Source organism: Cervus canadensis, chromosome 25 (genome assembly GCF_019320065.1).
Source record: "Cervus canadensis isolate Bull #8, Minnesota chromosome 25, ASM1932006v1, whole genome shotgun sequence".
NCBI lineage: Eukaryota > Metazoa > Chordata > Mammalia > Artiodactyla > Cervidae > Cervus > Cervus canadensis.
The window spans coordinates 39,325,265-39,345,343 of record NC_057410.1 but is presented as its reverse complement, the minus strand read 5'-3'; positions in this window follow the sequence as shown (position 1 = coordinate 39,345,343).

Below are 20,079 nucleotides of genomic sequence, written 5' to 3'. Positions count from 1 at the left end.
ACCCACCACCTACCCCATGTGTACGTGTCTAAACCCACCACCTACCCCATGTGTACGTGTCCAAACAGTCAATAGTCAATAAGCCTGCAGTTACATTCCAACCAGTTAATAATCGATAAGCCTGTGATTACATCCTGATAGATACGAAGAAAGTTTATGACCTGTCCGGAGACAGGGGTGATTACGGTATGCTTCCTCTTAGGCAATGAGTAGCCTGGATGTGATCTTCAAGATTCCCCTGTCTGGAGGGGGTCTTATCCTTCCATTGTCGTCCCCACAGGCACTAAGCAGAGAGTTCAGAGTCCACCGGAGAGGCAGCCAAGCACGGCCAGCACGGACAGGCCTGAGATGGAGTCCAGGCCCTATGAATTCCTTCTTCAACTAAGTTGCATCTGACTCAAATTTTGAGACCCCCATGGACTGTAGCCTGCTAGGCTCCTTGGTCCATGGGATATCCCAGGCAGGAATACTGGAGTGGGTTGCCATTTCTTTCTCCAGAGGATTTTCCTGACCCAGGCATTGAACCCATGTCTCCTGCATTTCCTGTATTGGCAGGCAGACTTTTTACCACTAAGCCACCAGGGAAGACATTTAGATCATCCTCAACAAGATGTGCTTGAATATCATGTATGGCCTTCGGGATAGTCAATCTTTCACATTTTTGTTGTTGTTGCTGTTTATGTGTTTTGTTTTGGTTTAAACTAGCGTAGCTAAATGTTGCTTGTGTAGATTAGCAACAACACATAAAATGAGGGTAAGTGACGAGAGGTTATTATGAGGGAGTGAGACTTCAAGGGTGTGTTTATATATGTATGCATGTGTGTGCCTGTCCTTTTGTCTTTCTCAGAACCAGGGGTCTTTGATCCTGTTTGCTAATTTTGGGAAGAACTATACCCTCTCATGGGCCTCAGAGGTGCAGGAGTCCCTGAAACTTTTCCTAATTTTTCTGGTTGGTCTTATTTGTTGGATCAAGGAATCCTTGTGGGCTATATTTAATGAGTTGGACTCTGAAGATAATATGAGAAAAAATGGACTAGATATGCCGAGCATTTTAGTTAGGTAGAATCTGAATCATTGGGCCATTTCTTTGTGGAACAGGCTAAGAAAAAAGTGGAAGAAAATTTTGGTCATTAAGAGAGATCTTTCTGTTATTATTTCATATTAGTAAATAATTGGAACTTAATGAAAAAGTCTTAGTTAAAATACATATGGACATTTACTTTTTCTTCTGGAATTCTAGAAATTCAATTTATCCTCTAATTTAAAATGCTGCTAAAAGTTTAGATTCAATCTTTTCTGCTCCTTATAGCTATGTGGGACTATTTCAACAACAACAAAAAAATCCACAGTTTCACAAGAGAATAGTCTATGACTTGCAATAAAGCCACCATATACTTTAAGTAAAATTACCTATTATTATTACTTAGAGAATAAAAAACTCTTTTTCGAGTCAGCTTACTCTTTGTGAAGCATGATGACATTTATGATGTTTGATGAGAACTATTCATATCAAACTCCATTAGTGTTTTCATTTATAAATTTTGAATAGCATTGACTGAGTGTTATAAGCTTTTACATTTTAGTATGCAAGTTTCTCATGCCATATTCTTTTACATCTGTCTGTTTTTTCTAAAATAAATACTAAAATGGTAAAACAAGGAATGAAACAAAATAAAATTCTTGTTTTATATGATGCAATTGTTGATTTATGTATTTATGTTTTTCCTTTTCAAAGGAAATCTTGGTTACAGGATTCGAATACCTTTCAGATGCTTTCAGAAAAAATCATAACTTATCAAATGCTAAAAAGGATATTCAAAGTAAAACACCAAGAAAAGGGGTCTATGGACACTTATAGTGGGAGTTTGAAATTTGACCACTAGATGGTGAACCTAATCCAAGTATCTAATTGAATAGGTTTCACAAGATCTTAGCTTTTGGAAACAAGAGTCATATTTTAGTTTTAAGTCAACTCTTCTTTTAATTGCATAAAACATTTAATCCAGCTTATTAGCCATTTATGGTTATATTTTCCATCAATATTACTCTCAGACCGGAATTTTGTGATTTATATACCCACACAATTTAGAATGAAAGACTAGAAATAACAATATTCTCTTCCCATTTTGGTTCATAAGATTGTCTCACAGATTACCATAAAATTATGCTTAAGACAAATGACAGCTTTTTTGCCTTTTGAGTTCTAGTACAAGATTTAGTCGATGAAAACAAATTATTATAGAAAGTATGTACAGTGTTTTTATGTTGTTCAGTCTTTACAGTTTTGAGCAAATCTCAGTTTGCTGCTCCAAATGAATATCAAATCATAAGCACAGGTATAAAAACAGCAAGCATCTATCCTATTATGTTACAGAATTTAAAAAATATGCAACACATATTTACAATTAATTGTGCTACCTAATGAAGAAAGCATCTATGTCATTAGTTTTACATATTTTATACAGGTATACAGTTTGATCAGTACATGTTGACTGTGAGATTGGTGTGACACTCTTTAGGGCACAATCAATATTACTATCTATGATGAAAATAAGTCCATGAACACAGTGGTTAAAAAGTAGAAGTTTTTCAGTTAGCTTAACAGAAGTGTGATTTTTAAAAAACCAGTTTCATGGGGGAAAAAACACAAATAAAACCTCTCTTTCAAGTGAAAACTGATACATCTAAGTCAGAGGTCCCCAACCTCCGGGTCACAGATTGGTACCTCCTGTCATGCCAGCAGCAGCGTTAGATAAGAAGTAAAGTGCACAATAAATGTCATGTGATTGAATCAATTTGAAACCATTCTCACACCTTCCGTGGAAAAATTGTCTTCCACAAAACCAGTCCTTGGTGCTAAAAATGTTGGGGAACCCTTAATTTTAAGTGGCAGGTAGTTTTGATGAATTGGATTTTAAAAAATTGGACATAATCTTCAACTTTGTGTGGAGAATATAGTGGGAATTGAAATAATTTTTCGAAAACTCTCTTTGGCTATGCAGACATACAAGCATCACATTTTTATCAAGCCACTTGGCTACCATCTATGACACTGGCAGAGAAAGGAAATTGTGGATTGCTCTATTACTCAGTTTTGTAGACGAAACTGTTTATGCTAACATGAGAATTCTTTCTCTATAGCTTTGGTATTTTGTTCATTCTGAGATAACAGAAATAATATATACATTATGTTTGCATTTTAGACACCTCAATGTTAAGGTTTTAAAATTGCTGAAGCACTTTGATAAGCTTTCCACAATATGATTTCAAGACTTGAGAAAGTCATTCTTAGTCTGTAGAAAAGATCAAACTCAAAGAGCAATACGTTGTTTAAAAAAAACAGAAGTGTCATTAAAATTTTAGTTTTCAGCTTGTCGTGTAAGATTTAACCCAAACCCCAGGTAGCAAACCACATAGTTAGATAATGAATCATGAGACCCTGTTCCATCCTCAGCCAATGCTAATCATAAAAAAATGAAACAGAGCCAAAGACCAGGAAAAAACAGAATTTATGACATGAAATTGAAAAAAAAAATCTAAGTCTACAGTATTTTATTTTTGTTTTCCAGCACCCAAATTATTTTGGGGATAACCTTGCCTCAGAAGCTTTATTAAGGTGACACAAAAAATAGAAATATACCCTTAAGCAAAAACCAAAGTCAATTTTGAAATAAGTTACAAACTGCTCAGTGGAGGTCTTCTTTTCATGAAAGCTGATTTCATGGTTACAGGTCTTTCAAGCAGGTGCGGAATCATTGATCAGTCAGACAAAATGATGTCAGAATCTAGGTGAAAGCACTTTGCCAGTTTTAAAGCTTAAAGAGTATCAGCTGTCATTTTGTGTTATCTATATTTCCTCAAAGCCGTCCACTTAAAGACTGTCATTCAGGATTCAGTTATTTATCAAAGAAATAGTGTTAACCTCCTACGTGACTCAAGGCAAGGAAATGAACTAAGCCTATATTTTTTGTTTTCTGAACAATGTTTATGATTAGCATTCATTTTCATTTTTTGTTTTAATCTGTGAGTGAAGGCATATTATTTGTGAAGGACCCAAATCAAGGATCTTTCAGACCTTTCTGTAATGAGGCCATGTCCCTTCATTCATTGCAAAATTTCAAAAGTTAAGAATAAGAATTAGTCATTAAGAATTTGCCTGTCCCCAAACCTGCAGGGGACACAGGTTCGATCCCTAGTCTGGGAAGATCCCACAAGCTGTGGAGCACCTAAGCCTGTGCATAGCAACTACTTGAGGGCGTGTCCCAGAGCTCATGCTTGGCATCAAGAGAAGCCACTGCCTTGAGGAGCCGTGCATGGCATGAAGAATAACCTCCTCTGCCCACAATTACAGAAAGCTGGAGAACAGTGACAAAGACTCAGCACAGTCAAAGATAAATAAATAAAAATTTAAAAGTTAGTCATATTTAGGTCTTTTTGAAGAAGCATGGATCAGAAGTACATGTACAGAAATTGCCAGCCAGCCTTTCTGTCAACCATACACATGAATTCCAGTAGTAGCTAGAAACGAATGAAGAGTTTTGAAGGCTGGGCAATAGTCCTTGAGAGATACTTTTAAGTATCCTGCAAAATAGCAGTTAGCTCTGAAGAAAGAAGAAAATTGATGTTTATCCTAGTTTCCTTCTTCTGAAGATAGCTGAAGATAGCTCAGTTGTGTAGAAGAAAACCACGGATTTTCCTTTTATTGCAGAGTTGAAAGAGAAAGCCCAAAACCTATCAGTCATGAAGAGTGAGTCCAGAAAGATCATACAGTAAAAATACTATCTGAAATCCTCCAGCTAAAGATTTCATCCATTCAGCAGAGTTCAGATGGTACAAGAGATTTTAGGATATGAAAGTAGATCCTGGGTAATGGGAGCCACCATTGTGTACTGACTTCAGTTGCTTTTTTTTCATATACATTTGGAATTTTTTTACTTGGTCCAAATGATTTCACTTGAACTATGTGAAGGACTTGTCCTTAACCTATAGCAAAATATGCAACTCAACATTTTCCCAAATATCAGACCTAATTAACCATTCATATTTTTGGAATGTTTCATATCATGCACATTTAAGAAATCAAATTTTACTCATGTCTCAAATTTATTTAAGAGATCAGTCTTTTAAGAGATCAGACTTTTAAGAGATCAGTCTTTTAAGAGATCAGACTTTAATTCCAGTCTTCTCTAGAGATCAGTCTTTTTAATTCCTCAGAGATAGAAATTATCATACTTCACATTAAGTGTCTACAATTGACTGTATACTGTGAAGAACAGAAACAAATGTGAGGAACAGTTAATTAATATTTAAAAACTACCTTGGAAACCCCAAGTTATTTGACTGTTAAGTAAGCAAGAATAATTCTACTTTTTGTCCAGTGAGTATGGGTAGGTACGAATTAATCTTTAAAAAATTTATTTAGAACTGTAAATTTTAAAGATGCTTATTACTAAATTGAGCCTCCTTCAAGAACTAAGTATATCATAGGGGTAAAAAAACTAAGATGGCAGTGGCATGGATATTCAGTTTAGTCAAGCTCAATTAACTATTGACCAACTAATTGGCAGATTGTTAAATTGTACATAATCTTACAAAAATCTATGTTTTGGTATATACCTATCTTCTTCACATTTTGAAATAAGAAAAATACAACTGAATTGGGCAGAAAAGGAAAAGTTTGATTACTTTGCTATGTCATTAAATCTCTGTGGTTTAATCACTAAGTTGTGTCTGGCTCTTTGGGACCCCATAGGATTCCCAGGTGGCTCAGTGGTAAAGAATTCTCCCTTCAATGCAGGAGACCCAGGCTTGATCCCGGGTTGGGAAGATCCCCTGGAGAAGGAAATGGCAACCCACTCCAGTGTTCTTGCCAGAAAAATCCCACGGACAGAGGAGCCTGGTGGGCTTCAGTCCCTGGGGTCACAAAGAATCAGACACTACTGGGCAGGCATGCATAGCACAGAACTGGCTCCTCAGTTCATCCTGCCAGGCTCCTCTGTCCATCGGATTTCCCAGGCAAGAATACTAGTTGTTGCTCAGTCACCAAGTCCTGTCTGACTCTTCGCATCCCCATGTACTGCAATGTACCAGGCTTTCTAGATGGTGTTAATGGCAAAGAACCCTCCTGCCAATGCAGGAGACATAAGAGATTCAAGTCCAATCTCTGGGTTGGGAAGATCTCCTGCAGAAGGGCATGGCAACCCACTCCAGTATTCTTGCCTAGAGAATCCCATGGACAGAGGAGCCTGGTGGACTACGGTCCATGGGGTCACAGAGTCAGACACGATGGAGACAACTTAGCACATAGTACAGAGCGGGACTGGAGTGTTTTGTAACTCAGTGAAGCTATGAGCCAGTGCCATGTAGGGCCACCCAAGATAGATGGACAAAATGTGACTCACTGAAGGAGGAAATGGCAAACTACTCCGGTATACTAGCTGTGAAAACCCTGTGAACTGTTTAAAAAGGCAAAAATAAGAGGAAAGAATACTGGAGTGCATTGCTATTTCCTTTTGCAAGGGATCTTCTTGACCCAGCAATTGAACCCACATCTCCTGCATTGGCAGGCAGAGTCTTTACCATTGAACCATCAGGAAAGCCCAATTAAATCTCTACTATTTAATTCACTATAAGCAGACAGTATATAAACTTTATTCCTCAAGTTTTACTTCATAATATGATAGAATAAAGAGAATCTTCTTCATAATTTTGTTTAATTATAATCATATGTTCATTTCCAGGCAGTGAGACATCTTAGGTAAATTGCAATATCAGTATAAAAGTCAGAAAAACTGGAAAGTCTCATGAGGACTAGACGATTTATACTTCCATGAATTTCCTTCAATTTTTTGAGGTATGCTAATAAAAGATGTATGATATGTGAAGTTTGGCAAGTGTATTAAATCTTTGTTTTCCAGGCTTCAAGTTACAGATTTTTTTTCTCTCTCTTTACCCTCTTCCTTCCTTCCTCACTCCCTTTCCCTCCTTGCTTTTCTTTTTTCTTTCCTTTTTCTCTCTTTTCTTTTTTCTCTCTTTCCTTCCTTCCTATTAATGTTTGCAATTTCTTTTCTGAAGCTCCTATAATTTTAAACCTTGAATATTTAATTGAATTTAAGGAGGAAAATCCATATCCAGCTTTGTTCTAAATGGATTTTTCTAGAGGAAACTGTTTTTAAGCCTTACACCAACATGAGCAAATACTCTTAAGTCCCGCTGCAGTTTCATGGAGCAACTTCTGCTATTCATCACTCACCTTAACCATTTCTCATAGCTTCTAGATTTTTCTATTTTTACTTGCTGAATTTGAGATCAACATTTAGTTTCTAAGTTAGCATTCCTTAAAGTTAACTGAAACAATGAAATTACTTTTAAGTAAAATGCTGGTGTTGATTAATTAAATTTACTATAAATTATGTGCTTATTCAAGTATTAATATATACCTCTAAATCAAGTATACTTCAATTTAAAAAAATAAGAGGACATCTAGTCATCTTATCAAAGGAAAAAAAATCAACACTAAATCACTTTAGTTCATGACCAATATTTTACTCCTTTATAAAATTATAAAAATAATATTCTTTCCTTATCTTGCAGTTTCACTGTGATAATATTAGGACAAGACTGCTTTTTTTTTCTTTTTTGGACAAGACTGCTTTTTAAACCTGCAATTCAGTTTCAAAGGAAATTGCTGCATTGACTGCATTGATTGGGTTCTGATTTTCATGAGATATAGCTTATTTCAGTTATTTTACTGCCTTTGCTGGCCATAGTACCTCACTAGCTAGTTGTAGGCAGACTTACAAAGGACTACCACGTAGAACATAAACATGCTACAACTGGAATCTATTTTCAGCAAACATCTTTGTTCTCTCTCCATACTACACAGACAAAGATAGGACCAGAAAAGAAGGGACTTTCTCATTGAATAACAAAATTAGGTCCAACATCCAGCACATCTCAGTTCAGTTCATTCAGTCGCTCAGTCGTGTCCGACTCTTTGCGACCCCATGGACTGCAGCACGCCAGGCGTCCCTGTCCATCACCAGCTCCCAGAGTTTACTCAGACTCATATCAATTGAGTCAGTGATGACATCCAACCATTTCATTCTTTGTTGTCCCCTTTTCCTCCCATCTTCAATCTTTCCCAGCATCAGGGTCTTTTCCAAGGAGTCAGTTCTTCACATCAGGTGGTCAAAGTGTTGGAATTTCAGCTTCAGCATCAGTCCTTCCAATGAAGATTCAGGACTGATTTCCTTTAGGATGGACTGGTTGGATCTCCTTGCAGTCCAAGGGATTTTCAAGAGTCTTCTCCAAAACCACAGTTCAAAAGCATCAATTCTTTGGTGCTCAGCCTTCTTCATAGTCCAACTCTCACATCCATACATGACCATTGGAAAAACCATAGCCTTGACTAGACAGACCTTTGTTGGGAAAGTAATGTCTCTGCTTTTTAATATGCTGTCTAGGTTAGTCATAACTTTTCTTCCAAGGAGCAAGTGTCTTTTAATTTCATGGCTGCAGTCACCATCTGCAGTGATTTTGGAGTACCCAAAAATAAAGTCTGTCACTGATTCCATTGCTTCCCCACCAATAAATGGGGACATCCCAGCTTTGGGGAGAAATTGACAGAGGGAGGGTGCTGAATCTTCATGTCTGAATCCCAGCTCTATTACTAAATATTGTGTCTTCATTGGCTAGAATAAGGATAACTAACTTACCACACAAATTTGTGATTTGAATAGAGTGACAGAAATAGATGGAAAATCTAGGAAAAGGATAAGCAGAAGGCAAACTCAGCAAATCAGTCCTTCACTCTTATTTTCTCTCCCTTCCATAATTCATGGCTCAGCTGGTGAAGAATCTGCCTGCAATGCAGGAGACCTGGGTTTGATCACTGGGTTGGGGAGATTCCCTGAAGAAGGGAAAGGCTACCCACTCTAGTATTCTGGCCTTTAGACTTCTATGGACTGGGGGTCGCATGGGGGGCGGGTCCATGGGGTCTCAAAGAGTTGGACATGACTGAGCGACTTTTACTTTCACTTCATAATTCATAGGTAGAATGAGCTGTACTGTTCTATATTTGTGAATACTTTGCAAACTGAATAGGGAAAATTCTCTGAAGCCTTGAATGAATTGAATGGCTGACTTTTTTTTCTGGCTGTGCTGCATATGAGATCTTAGTTTCCTGACCAGGGATCAAACTTGTGCTCCCCGCATTGGAAGAAGCTCAAGTCTTAACCACTAGACAACCAGGGAAGTCCTGAATGGCTGACTTTTAATAGTCAGTGTTTCTTTGCCTATGACATGAATGGGCCCATACCATATACTATTATTAATCTGAATTTCCAAAAAGTAATAATTTGATGTGAAAATCATAAGTTGAGACAATTTTCTCCTATCAATAGTTTGATTTTTACTGGACCTGTAAGTATTTATTTATATGATATGACACTTTATTTTAGGAGACTATACCTCACGTAAAAGGAATCATTTTATTCACACAAATTTACAGAGCTGTACACATTTTTTAATATCTGTTTAAAGAACAGGTATTAGTCACTTTGTCACTTAGTCACTCCAATGACTTTTTGACTATAAATTAGAAAAAAATATTCTTTCTGTAACATATGGCCACAAGGTCAAGAAATACAAATTGGGATCATGTAAGGAAATGGCTGTTGACTGTCATTAGTATTCTAGTCCTGGCGCAGTCAGATTTACAAAGTGTGACCCATAGCATCTAACTCCTTCATTTTATAATAATTCTTGAGGCTGTCAACTGTAAAGGCATTGTTTAGCAACCTCAAAACACTGAGATTTTTACTGTCTTATTTCAGAGAAAAGCCAATTAAATGATAAAAATAAACTTTTACGAGCTCAGAAAAAGTGCCTAACATGAACATTTAGACATCTCCTTTTTGTTATTTCCATTTCAGAGAGTGAGAAAAGTTCAGAAACAAAAGGGATGTATCTGAGGATGGTACTAGTAAATAATGAAATTACATGATTTAGATTGTAATCAGAAGAATTACATATATTTATATATTATATATAATATGTATAGTTTACATATTATACATATGTATATTACATATATATGTATAATATATAATATAATATACAATATATATAATATTATATAATATATATAATATGACATATGATATATAATAATAATCAATAATATATAAACAATAATAAATAATATATAAATATAATATATAATACATATTTATATATATTATACATATGTATACATATGTATAGTTTAATTTCTAATTTACAGTCATCTTCCATAAAATGATTCCTTCTATATTTTCTTTTTTCTATGTCTTACTACCTCAGGAATATTTCATGTGTTTGTCTCTATACAAACTACCCTAAAGACATTTCAATACTAGACACAATATGCGCAATTGATGAAAACAGCAAAACAGTCTTCTATTTTCCTGAATTCATCTTTTGAATTTGACCTTTCTTATGTGAGAGTTCATACTCACTTCATACTAAATACAAGCAAAATTACATACACTCTTCATTGACCCTAAAATAGTGGGACAGCTCAGATTTGGCAGCATTAAATACAATTTGAAGTTCCAAGAATTCATTAAGATTTTAAAGTTATTCTGTGATGATGAAGCTTAAGCAGTAAGAATTAATTACCCATTGTCAAAAATCACTCTCTATCATCAGAACAGAATAGTAATGACATATGACCAGTTTTTTTCCCACTCTTTTTGTCTATCTCAATTAGACATGTGGAAAACATAAGCATAGAATATACTTGTGGTCCCATTAACAACTTTTAAAATTATAATTATAAATATCATCTAAAGACTTTGAAAGAGTCATTTAGGAAAGAATACGTTTCCAAGTCAATAAGCCTTATATGCTTTGTGGTTAAACACGAATTTTATGATAACACTGGCCATTGAATCACAGAATGCTACTCATGGAGAGAATTTAGTGATTTTTTTTTTTTCTACCTGGAGGAACTAATAGTTGGGACTTCTCAGGTGGCACTTGGAGAAGGAACCCAGGCCAGTATTGTTGCCTGGAGAATCCCATGGACAGAGGAGCCTGGTGGACTGCAGTCCATGTGGTCACAAAGAGTCAGACACGCCTGAGTGATTAACACTTCCTCAGGTGGCACTAGTGGTAAGGAATCCATCCGTCAAAGCAGGAGACATAAGAGATACGGGTTCGATCCCTGAGTTAGGAATATCCTCTGGAGGAGGGCACGGCAACCCACTCCAGTATCCTTGTCAGAAAAATCCCATGCACAGAGGAGCCTGGTATAGCACAGTCCATAGCGTCGCAGAGAGTTGAAAATGATTGAAGCGACTGATCACACATGCACACACAAACTAATAGCATTCTATTTCCGAACCTTAAGCAATATCCATTAGATGAGAAAGTTATCTTGATTAAACTATGCTTTTAACCATAAAGGGGAATCCAAGTAATGGAAATTGACTACATGAGGGTAATTATATTTACTGATAAAGAGAACGTTAACTATTTATGGAAGATAACACACCCTTATCTCATACATAGGCCAGAGAAAACGGCAGCTCCTCTGAAAACTGCAATTATTTTCTCCCAATATTGTAGCTTAGTTTTAAGGTCTCATCTACTGTTTCTTCTGACACTTCAATGGTAAAGGAGAAACTATTATCAGCAGCAATATTTTTTTCCCCCTGCGGAGTCAGCCATATGGAAAAGTAGAATTAGTTGCCACCTAGGTAAATGTGATTTGATAAAAGTCCTCCGTCCCAAAATAGATACCCCATCTGTGGGCTGATGCCTGAAATTCCTATTATTATACTGACTTTTAAATATGCTAGTGAGACTCCAGAATGCCCTTGTGAAATGCAAATGTACTATCACTGATCTCCCTAAGATTATTATGTGGAGCTTGGAGCCTTTTATTTTCTGTCAAATGTGGAGGTCAATCATGAATCCTTCCTGGAACCTGGCTGAAAGCTCATGAAATCTGCATTAACCTCTGTAGACATATTTTCTTTAAATGAAAGAGGTTTGTTGAATGTTGATGGAAGATTCTTTATGAAATCCATTGCTTTTAACATTTCTTGTTACTTCCTAACTGCTAATGAAAATTGTGAACTTGGAAAAAGGACATTCTCAACAAGTGGATGAGAACCAAAGTGAGAGCAGGAGAAGATATAATTACGAACAAATATGACTTTCATATGTGAAAATTGGAAGCAGAACTTGTCCTATATGCTGAATGATTAGAACTTTCAGCTATGTATTAACTTAAATTTACTTAAAATTGGCATGTTTTGTCCAAGTGTGTGACATGGCTCATGCCAACTCTACAGATGTAAAACTATCAAATTAATCACCTTTTCAATTATCTGAACTTTTTTGACATTTAAAGATAGACAAAATTTCATACAATATCTCTGAAGGTGTACAAAACTGATTTCCAAGGTTATACGAAGAAAGGGATACACCTGGAATGCAGTGAGTTCTCACTACATAGCTAATAAATAAATGATATTTAGCCACACTGAGTAATTTTATCAGTGCTTTTTTTTCCTGTTATCCAGAAATTTTGCATTATGGTTATATTATGTGTGATTATATCCAAAATAAGAGGCATTCAGTTCTACATTATCAAAAATATAAATAATAATAATAATACCAAGATAGAAAAATGATGTCCTATCACTTAATTATTAATTTAAAGGCCTTTCTTTAACTGTTCATTCATATTTATCCCTATCTTATTTGACAACATCTCTCAGTTTCTTTTATTCTTACTAAGTGTATGGAAGAAGCTAAAAGTTACTTTTTCTAAAACTAACAAAACTATATCTATCTACCTACCTAATCCAGTACCATCATCTACCTAGTTTGAAATTTCTAGTATATATAAGGTATTTGGACTTCCCTGGTGGTACATTGAATAGGCGTTTGCCTGCCAATGCATGGGACAGGGGTTCAATCCCTGGCCCCGGAGGATTCCACATGCCACAGAACAACAAGACCTATGTGCTACAACTACTGAGCCTGTGCTCTAAAGCTCATGAGCTGCAAGAGCCTACATGCCACAACTACTGAAGCCTGTGTTCCTAGAGCCGGTGCTCTGAAACAAGAGAAACCACCGCAATGAGAAGCCTGTGCATCACAACAAAGAGTGGTCTCTATCTGTGGCAACTGAAGAAAACTCACACACAGCAGCAAAGACCCAGGAGAGCCAAGAATAAATAAATAAAGATGCCACCTGCCTAAATAAAGCTTTTTAAAAAAGAGTATTAGCATATTTAATCAAAATAACCATTTTATTATTTGATAGAGAAACTCTTAAACCCAACTCTTTCATCCTACTGTGCACCCTAAGTGCTTACCAAAGGTAATCTTTTTTAATATAATCTGTGAATGCATTATAAAGAAAGCTGAGCACAGAAGAACTGATGCTTTTGAACTGTGGTGTTGAAGACTCTTGAGAGTCCCTTGGACTGCAAGGAGATCCAACTAGTCCATCCTAAAGGAAATCAGTCCTGAATCTTCATTGGAAGGACTGATGCTGAAGCTGAAGCTCCAATACTTTGACCATCTGATGCAAATAACTGACTCATTTGAAAAGACCCTGATGCTGGGAGGGATTGAAGGCACGAGGAGAAGGGGACAGCAGAGGATGAGATGATTGGATGGCATCACTGACTCAATGGACATGAGTTTGAGTAAACTCTGGGAGTTGGTGATGGACAGGGAGGCCTGGTGCGCTGTGGCCCATGGGGTTGCAAAGAGTCAGACATGACTGAGCGACTGAACTGAACTGTGAATGCATCTATATATATTTTTGAATTTTCAAACTTGATAAATCACAGACAGACCATTAGATTCTGAAGAAACAACATTGATTTATGTTGTTGTCTTTGGTAGTAACAAGGAGTAAAACTTTGAATAAATTTGTTAAACCTTTAGCATTTCAGATTCATAATCAATCAAGGGTATTCAATTATAAATCATCTGATTTAATGATGTTTCACAAAAAACAAGTTTCATTTCCTCTTAGAGGAAAATGTTATTCAGGGCTTCCCTGATAGTGCAGTTGGTGAAGAATCAGCCTGCAATGCAGGAGACCCTGGTTTGATTCCTGGGTCAGGAACATCCACTGAAGAGGGGATAGGCTACCCACTCCAGTAATCTTGAGTTTCCTTTGTGGCTTACTGGTAAAGACTCTGCCTGCAATGCAGGAGACTTGGGTTCAATTAGCTGGTAAAAAATCTGTCTGCAATGCTTGAGACTTGAGTTCAATCCCTGGGTTGGGAAGATCCCCTGGAGAAGGGAAGGCTACCCACTCCAGTATTCTGGCCTGGAGAATTCCATGGACTGTATAGTCCATGGGGCTGCAAAGAGTTGGACACGACTGAGTGACTCTCACTTTCACTTTTCACTAATCAATGGAAAGTTTAAAGATAAAACTGATCTTTGTGAGACTATCAAATAACTATGAGAAATCTCTCTACATTATGTTTTAAGTATATGAAGTCCCTAAGTTCAAGCTTAGTATCTGACATTGCCAGTAATATTTGCAAAGGGCAAAAAAGTAATATGAATGAGTGCTCCAAAAACTCTAATTTTAAGTAGATCAAATCTGAAAATCCTGTGATTCCAACATAAAAATTGACCTCAGATTATTATGTATGAGATCTCCTCATTCATAAAAATATTTCATTTTAACTAGAAACCCTGTGGAGGAAAAATTACATTTTTGAATAAAACAAAACTTCAACATATTAATGTATGATTAGCCTCAAAAAGATTAAGTGACTAGATTTTTTTTTATCAGTGAATTTAATTATATTTGTTCTCCTTAGCAGATACCACTGAGAGTTTGTGAGTTGAAATTGATGTATTGGACTCCTTGTAACTATGTGTGAATGTGTGTATAAAGCTATGTATGTACATGTGCATAATTTATTCTATTCATTGCCTTTGATTTTTTTTGGTTCAATAAGCCATCATCAAGCTTTCTGATACTTTATAGATGTTTGAGTAAACTCTTTAATTTTTCTGTTGGAATATATATCAAGGCTTATCTCAAACTCTTTAAGCATTCAGAGCAAGTCAGTGTTTCTCTATTACCTGAAATTTGAAAGTTTAAAAACTACATCTTCAGAGTACCCAGTTCCTAGAAAAAGATAAGCAAACAAGTTACAAATTTGGACAATATGGGCTATGACAATATGAAGAAAGACATAAATGTTGACATTTGGAGAATTTATGAAAAAAAGTCCACTCTTGAAAAGATGAAACAAAGTTCAAGTAAGTGGTAGTTTTTCTCCCTTCTTGAATAAGTTTACTTTACTTATGGAAAGAGGAAGGTATGCCAGGTTACATTAAATAAAACCACATCTTATATTTTAAAAAACTACAAAGATGACATCATTATGTTTTTGTATTAAAATGAAGATTCCTAGTTTTTAATTTAAAAGCTGTATATGTCAAGATTGATATAAAATTATGCAGTTTTTAAAAATCTATTAATAGGATCCCAGATTAAATAAAAAGTGAAGCATGTAGACCTCTGTAAACCTGACCAGACAACAGGAAGTTGGCTGGAACTTGTATTTTTTAATCCAACTATAACAGTGTTGGAATAACTGCAAAGACAGGGAACAAAGGAAAAATAAAGGAAAATGTATGCCTTCTATCTTATTTCCTAATCTATGGCCTTTCTAATGTAGATAAATGAGAAACTGGAATTTTACTGAGGTGTGTATGTGCCTCCTCAGTTGCTTCAGTTGCTTCCCATTCTTTGCGACTGTATGGACTGTAGCTCCACCGGCTTCTCTGTCCATGGGATCCTCCAGACAAGAATACTGGGGTGGGTTGCCATGCCCTCCTCCAGGGGATCTTCCAGACTCAGGGATCCAACCTGGGTCTCCTGCATTGCAGGCAAATCCTTTACTGCTGAGCCACTGGGGAAGCCCTTACTGAGGTACAGTGATTTTTGAATCATTCCCCATTCTGGCTGCACATTAGAATTACTTAGGATTTTTTTTTTTTTAATACTGATTCCTGGAAACCACAGATCACCTATGATAGACTCTCTGAGAGTGGAGCTCAGAAGGGAGCAAAATAACTTCTGTGGTGATGTCAACAAGCAGTCAGTTTTAAAAGTTACTAATTTCGTAAATGTAAGTGAATAATAAATGTTCAGAAGAATTGGGTTTGTGATTTCACTAACAAAGTCAGAATTTTGATCCACCTGGACTGTGCGAGCTTCAGCAAATTGCATAATTCTCAACTGAGATACTACATCTGTAAAGTAGGAATAACAGTCATTCCTACTGGCTACAGCTGTAAGCATTTAATGCAGTATTTCTGAAAGGAGTTCCTGTACCACTTGCATCAGTGTTAACTGAAATTCATTGAAAATAATACCAGTTCCTAGACCCATATCATGTCTACCATAAGAATCCAATAATCTGTTAGGCATTTTCAATGAAATATTCAGGTGATTCTTTTCCATAATGACTTGTAATATGCATTATTTCAATGAATAAGAGAAGTACCTATTAGGATGAATACCCCATACATATTAGGCAACTATTACATGTAAGCCCTAAGCAGATAACTGCAACTTTTAAAGTTTGTTGGCATTTTCTAATCTTTCCAAAATATTTGCTAAAATTAAAAAAAAAAGTCAGTTAATCAAAGATATTCCACATATATAGCCAAACTACCAGTTAAGCAGATTTGGGGTTAGAGTTATGAAAGATTATCACAGAATGCAGTAATTGAACTTTACAACTTTGGAAGTCTTTTAATGTACCAAGTCAGAAGTTTTGTTTCTTTCTCAAATAACTGGAATTAGAATAAAACAAAAATAAAGTTTAAAAAAATCCAGAACCTTGGATTTCCAGGCTGTGGCTGAGTATAGTAAATAATTTGTAGAAACATCTTAGATGTTCAAATTTTTTTTTTTAAAAGTGAGAAAAACATTTCATATGAAAGAGGTGATATACAATAGTGGTTAAGAGCATGGACTTTTGAGTCACACAAAAGAGAGATACAATCTCTTTTCCATCATATATAGTTACACAACTGTCAACAAGTTACTAAACTTCAATTTCCTCCTATGCTGTTAGGTTCAGTAGTAGCTCTCATCTTACACGATTGTTTCACTTATTAGATAAGATAATGAAATGTATGTGAAGTCACTGCACCATGTCTCTCAGTTGCTCAGAGTGTGTTATTTATCTGTAAGCACTGTTTTAGGCCGAGGCTACAGAAATAATCTATAAATTAAAGTACACTTGTTAGCTTTGTTTTCTTTTCTTATCAGCCCAGGTGTCTTTTCTTTGGAACCCAGATAAGTTAGTCACTCTCTGGCTTCCTCTTTTACCCTCCATTAAATATGAATTATTAACATCAGGATTTAATGTCTCAGCTTATAAGGATATATTAATTTGTTAAATTTAAGTGTTAACAGATGAAACTGAGTGTCTTTCCACTGTCACTCAGAACTTATTAATTTGGGGTAAAATTCAGTAATTCCTATAGGGATGTGGCTTGCATAATGACCAACAGAAGATTTTTTTTTTAAATATATTTATTTTTCTCTAACAGATTGATAGGCAATTTTATCAAGGGATGAATCAAAATGGTAAATTTTGAATTATACAGTATATTAACATAATTAACAAATTCTAACAAAAATCAAACTTGAATTTTTCACAAAATTGAAAAAAATAGGTATTTTTATTGTATTTCTTAGAAATATAACCTCAACTGTTGGGTTAAGTCAGTGAAAGCTGTTAAAGTGATATGAATGTAGACACATTACTTAATTCCTCTCGACTACTTTAGAACCCATGAATGCTTTGTCATTATGCTTCAGTTTTAACACGACCAAGTATTCCTTGTTATTTTTAAGTCTATGTAGGCATAACTGACTTTCTTGTATGTATTCATTTTAATAAAGTGCTTGTCTTGAATACGGTGAAGAAAATTACTGATTTAACAAATTGAATTTACTATTTTAAGACTATTCCAAGTTCCTACTGCCTTCATAGTCCAGATACTATTTTGCTTTGAAATCAAATAGAGAAACTGTAATTAATTTAAATAAAAATGATTTGTTTTATATTATATTTTATATGGTAAGATCAATAAATTGACTAATTGAGATGCTGACATATTTTGTAGAGCTAGTTACATAACTTACCAAAATGCTGACATATTTTGTACAGCTAGTTAAAATAGCTTCTTTACCTGTGCAATCTTTATCACTCCTGAAACATGAGTGGCTAAAAAAGCAAAATTAATCACATAGATTATGAGACTAAAACAGAGTAAAGGAGTGGCATGGGAATTGTTATTTAAGTTAAACAAAAAGTGTGCCTTGTAAAATCTTTTATATATTGTGAGAGTGATGTATAAATTTCATTGCAGCAGTTATTAAGTTTACTGATAAAATCAGAAAATGGTGAAAATTAATGTATTTATAATATATTTAATCATAGCAATACAATTTATATTAATAGTAATATAAATATATTTGAAATAATAAAATCAAAAGTATTGAATAAATGTCACTTTCTTCTTGTAAAATTACTTAATGTTAGAGTGACACTATAAATGATATTTATGATAGCTATTTTGGTAGTGCAACATATTAGAGCTTATTAAGTACTTGCTTATTTGGTGATGTGTTGATTGATATTGTGCTGTGTTACATACATTAAATTGATTTGTCCAGTTGAAGGATTTATCAGGAAAGAAAACATTACAAAGGATCTTTTTATTTTTCAAAGATGATCATTCTAGGTTGCTTTAATTAAAAGGGCACTTATTTTTTTTAATCAATTTTATGGAAAGCACATGACTCAAATTCATCATTGCACAAATTAATTTGGACAGCCTGTTGTAGCATCCCATAGCAGAAAAACATGTATCCATTTTATAAAATGGCAAATGAAATACAGTTTTGAGTCTAATCTGGAATTTTTATTTCATTAAGAATGAGTTTGATCTACTTGGTCAAGTAAGTGAAAACACCAGATTTGACACTTACATTGTCTTTTGACATCATTCAAGAATCAAATTTTGATTTGCCTGCTCAAAACTTTGAGGAGTATTGTCAACTAAAAAGCTGAGCCATGGTAATTTTATATCACCAGGAGGAAAGATAAAAACTTGCTTTAGGAAAAATCATGAGGCAAAGCTTTTCAACCTGAATCCTTCCAGCTCCTGTATGCAGTATTTCCTGTGGTGATTTTAACATTCTTTGGTTGCCCAGGAAACTCTCCTTACCACAATATTGAAAGGATTATCTTATCAATAGTACAAGTTAATAGCAAATCAGTTATTAATATCACTCATTTGATAACAATTTAATATGTTAGAGAATCAGTTCAGTTCAGTCATTCAGTCATGTCCAACTCTTTGTGACACCATGGACCACAGCACACCAGGTCTCCGGGTCCATCACCAACTTCTGGAGCTTATTCAAACCCATGTCCATCAAGTCGGTGATGCAATCCAACCATCTCGACCTCTGTCATCCCCTTCTCCTTCCACCTTCAATCTTTCTCAGCATGAGGGTCTTTTCCAATGAGTCAATTTTTCACATCAGGTGGCCAAAGTATTGGAGTTTCAGCTTCAGCATCAGTCCTTCCAATGAATATTCAGAACTGATTTCCTTTAGGATGGACTGGTTGGATCTCTTTGCAGTCCAAGGGACTCTCAAGAGTCTTCTTCAACACAACAGTTCAAAAGCATCAGCCCTTCAGCACTCATTTTTCTTTATGGTCCAACTGTCACATCCATACATGACTACTGGAAAAACCATAGCTTTGACTAGATGGACCTTTATTGGCAAAGTAATGTCTCTGTTTTTTAATATGCTGTTCTGTCTAGGTTGGTCATAGCTTTTCTTCCATGGAGCAAGCGTCTTTTAATTTCATGGTTGTAGTCACCATCTGCAGTGATTTTGGAGTCCAAGAAAATAAAGTCTGTCACTGTTTCCATTGTTTCCCCATCTATTTGCCATGAAGTGATGGGACCAGATGCTGTGATCTTAGTTTTCTGAATGTT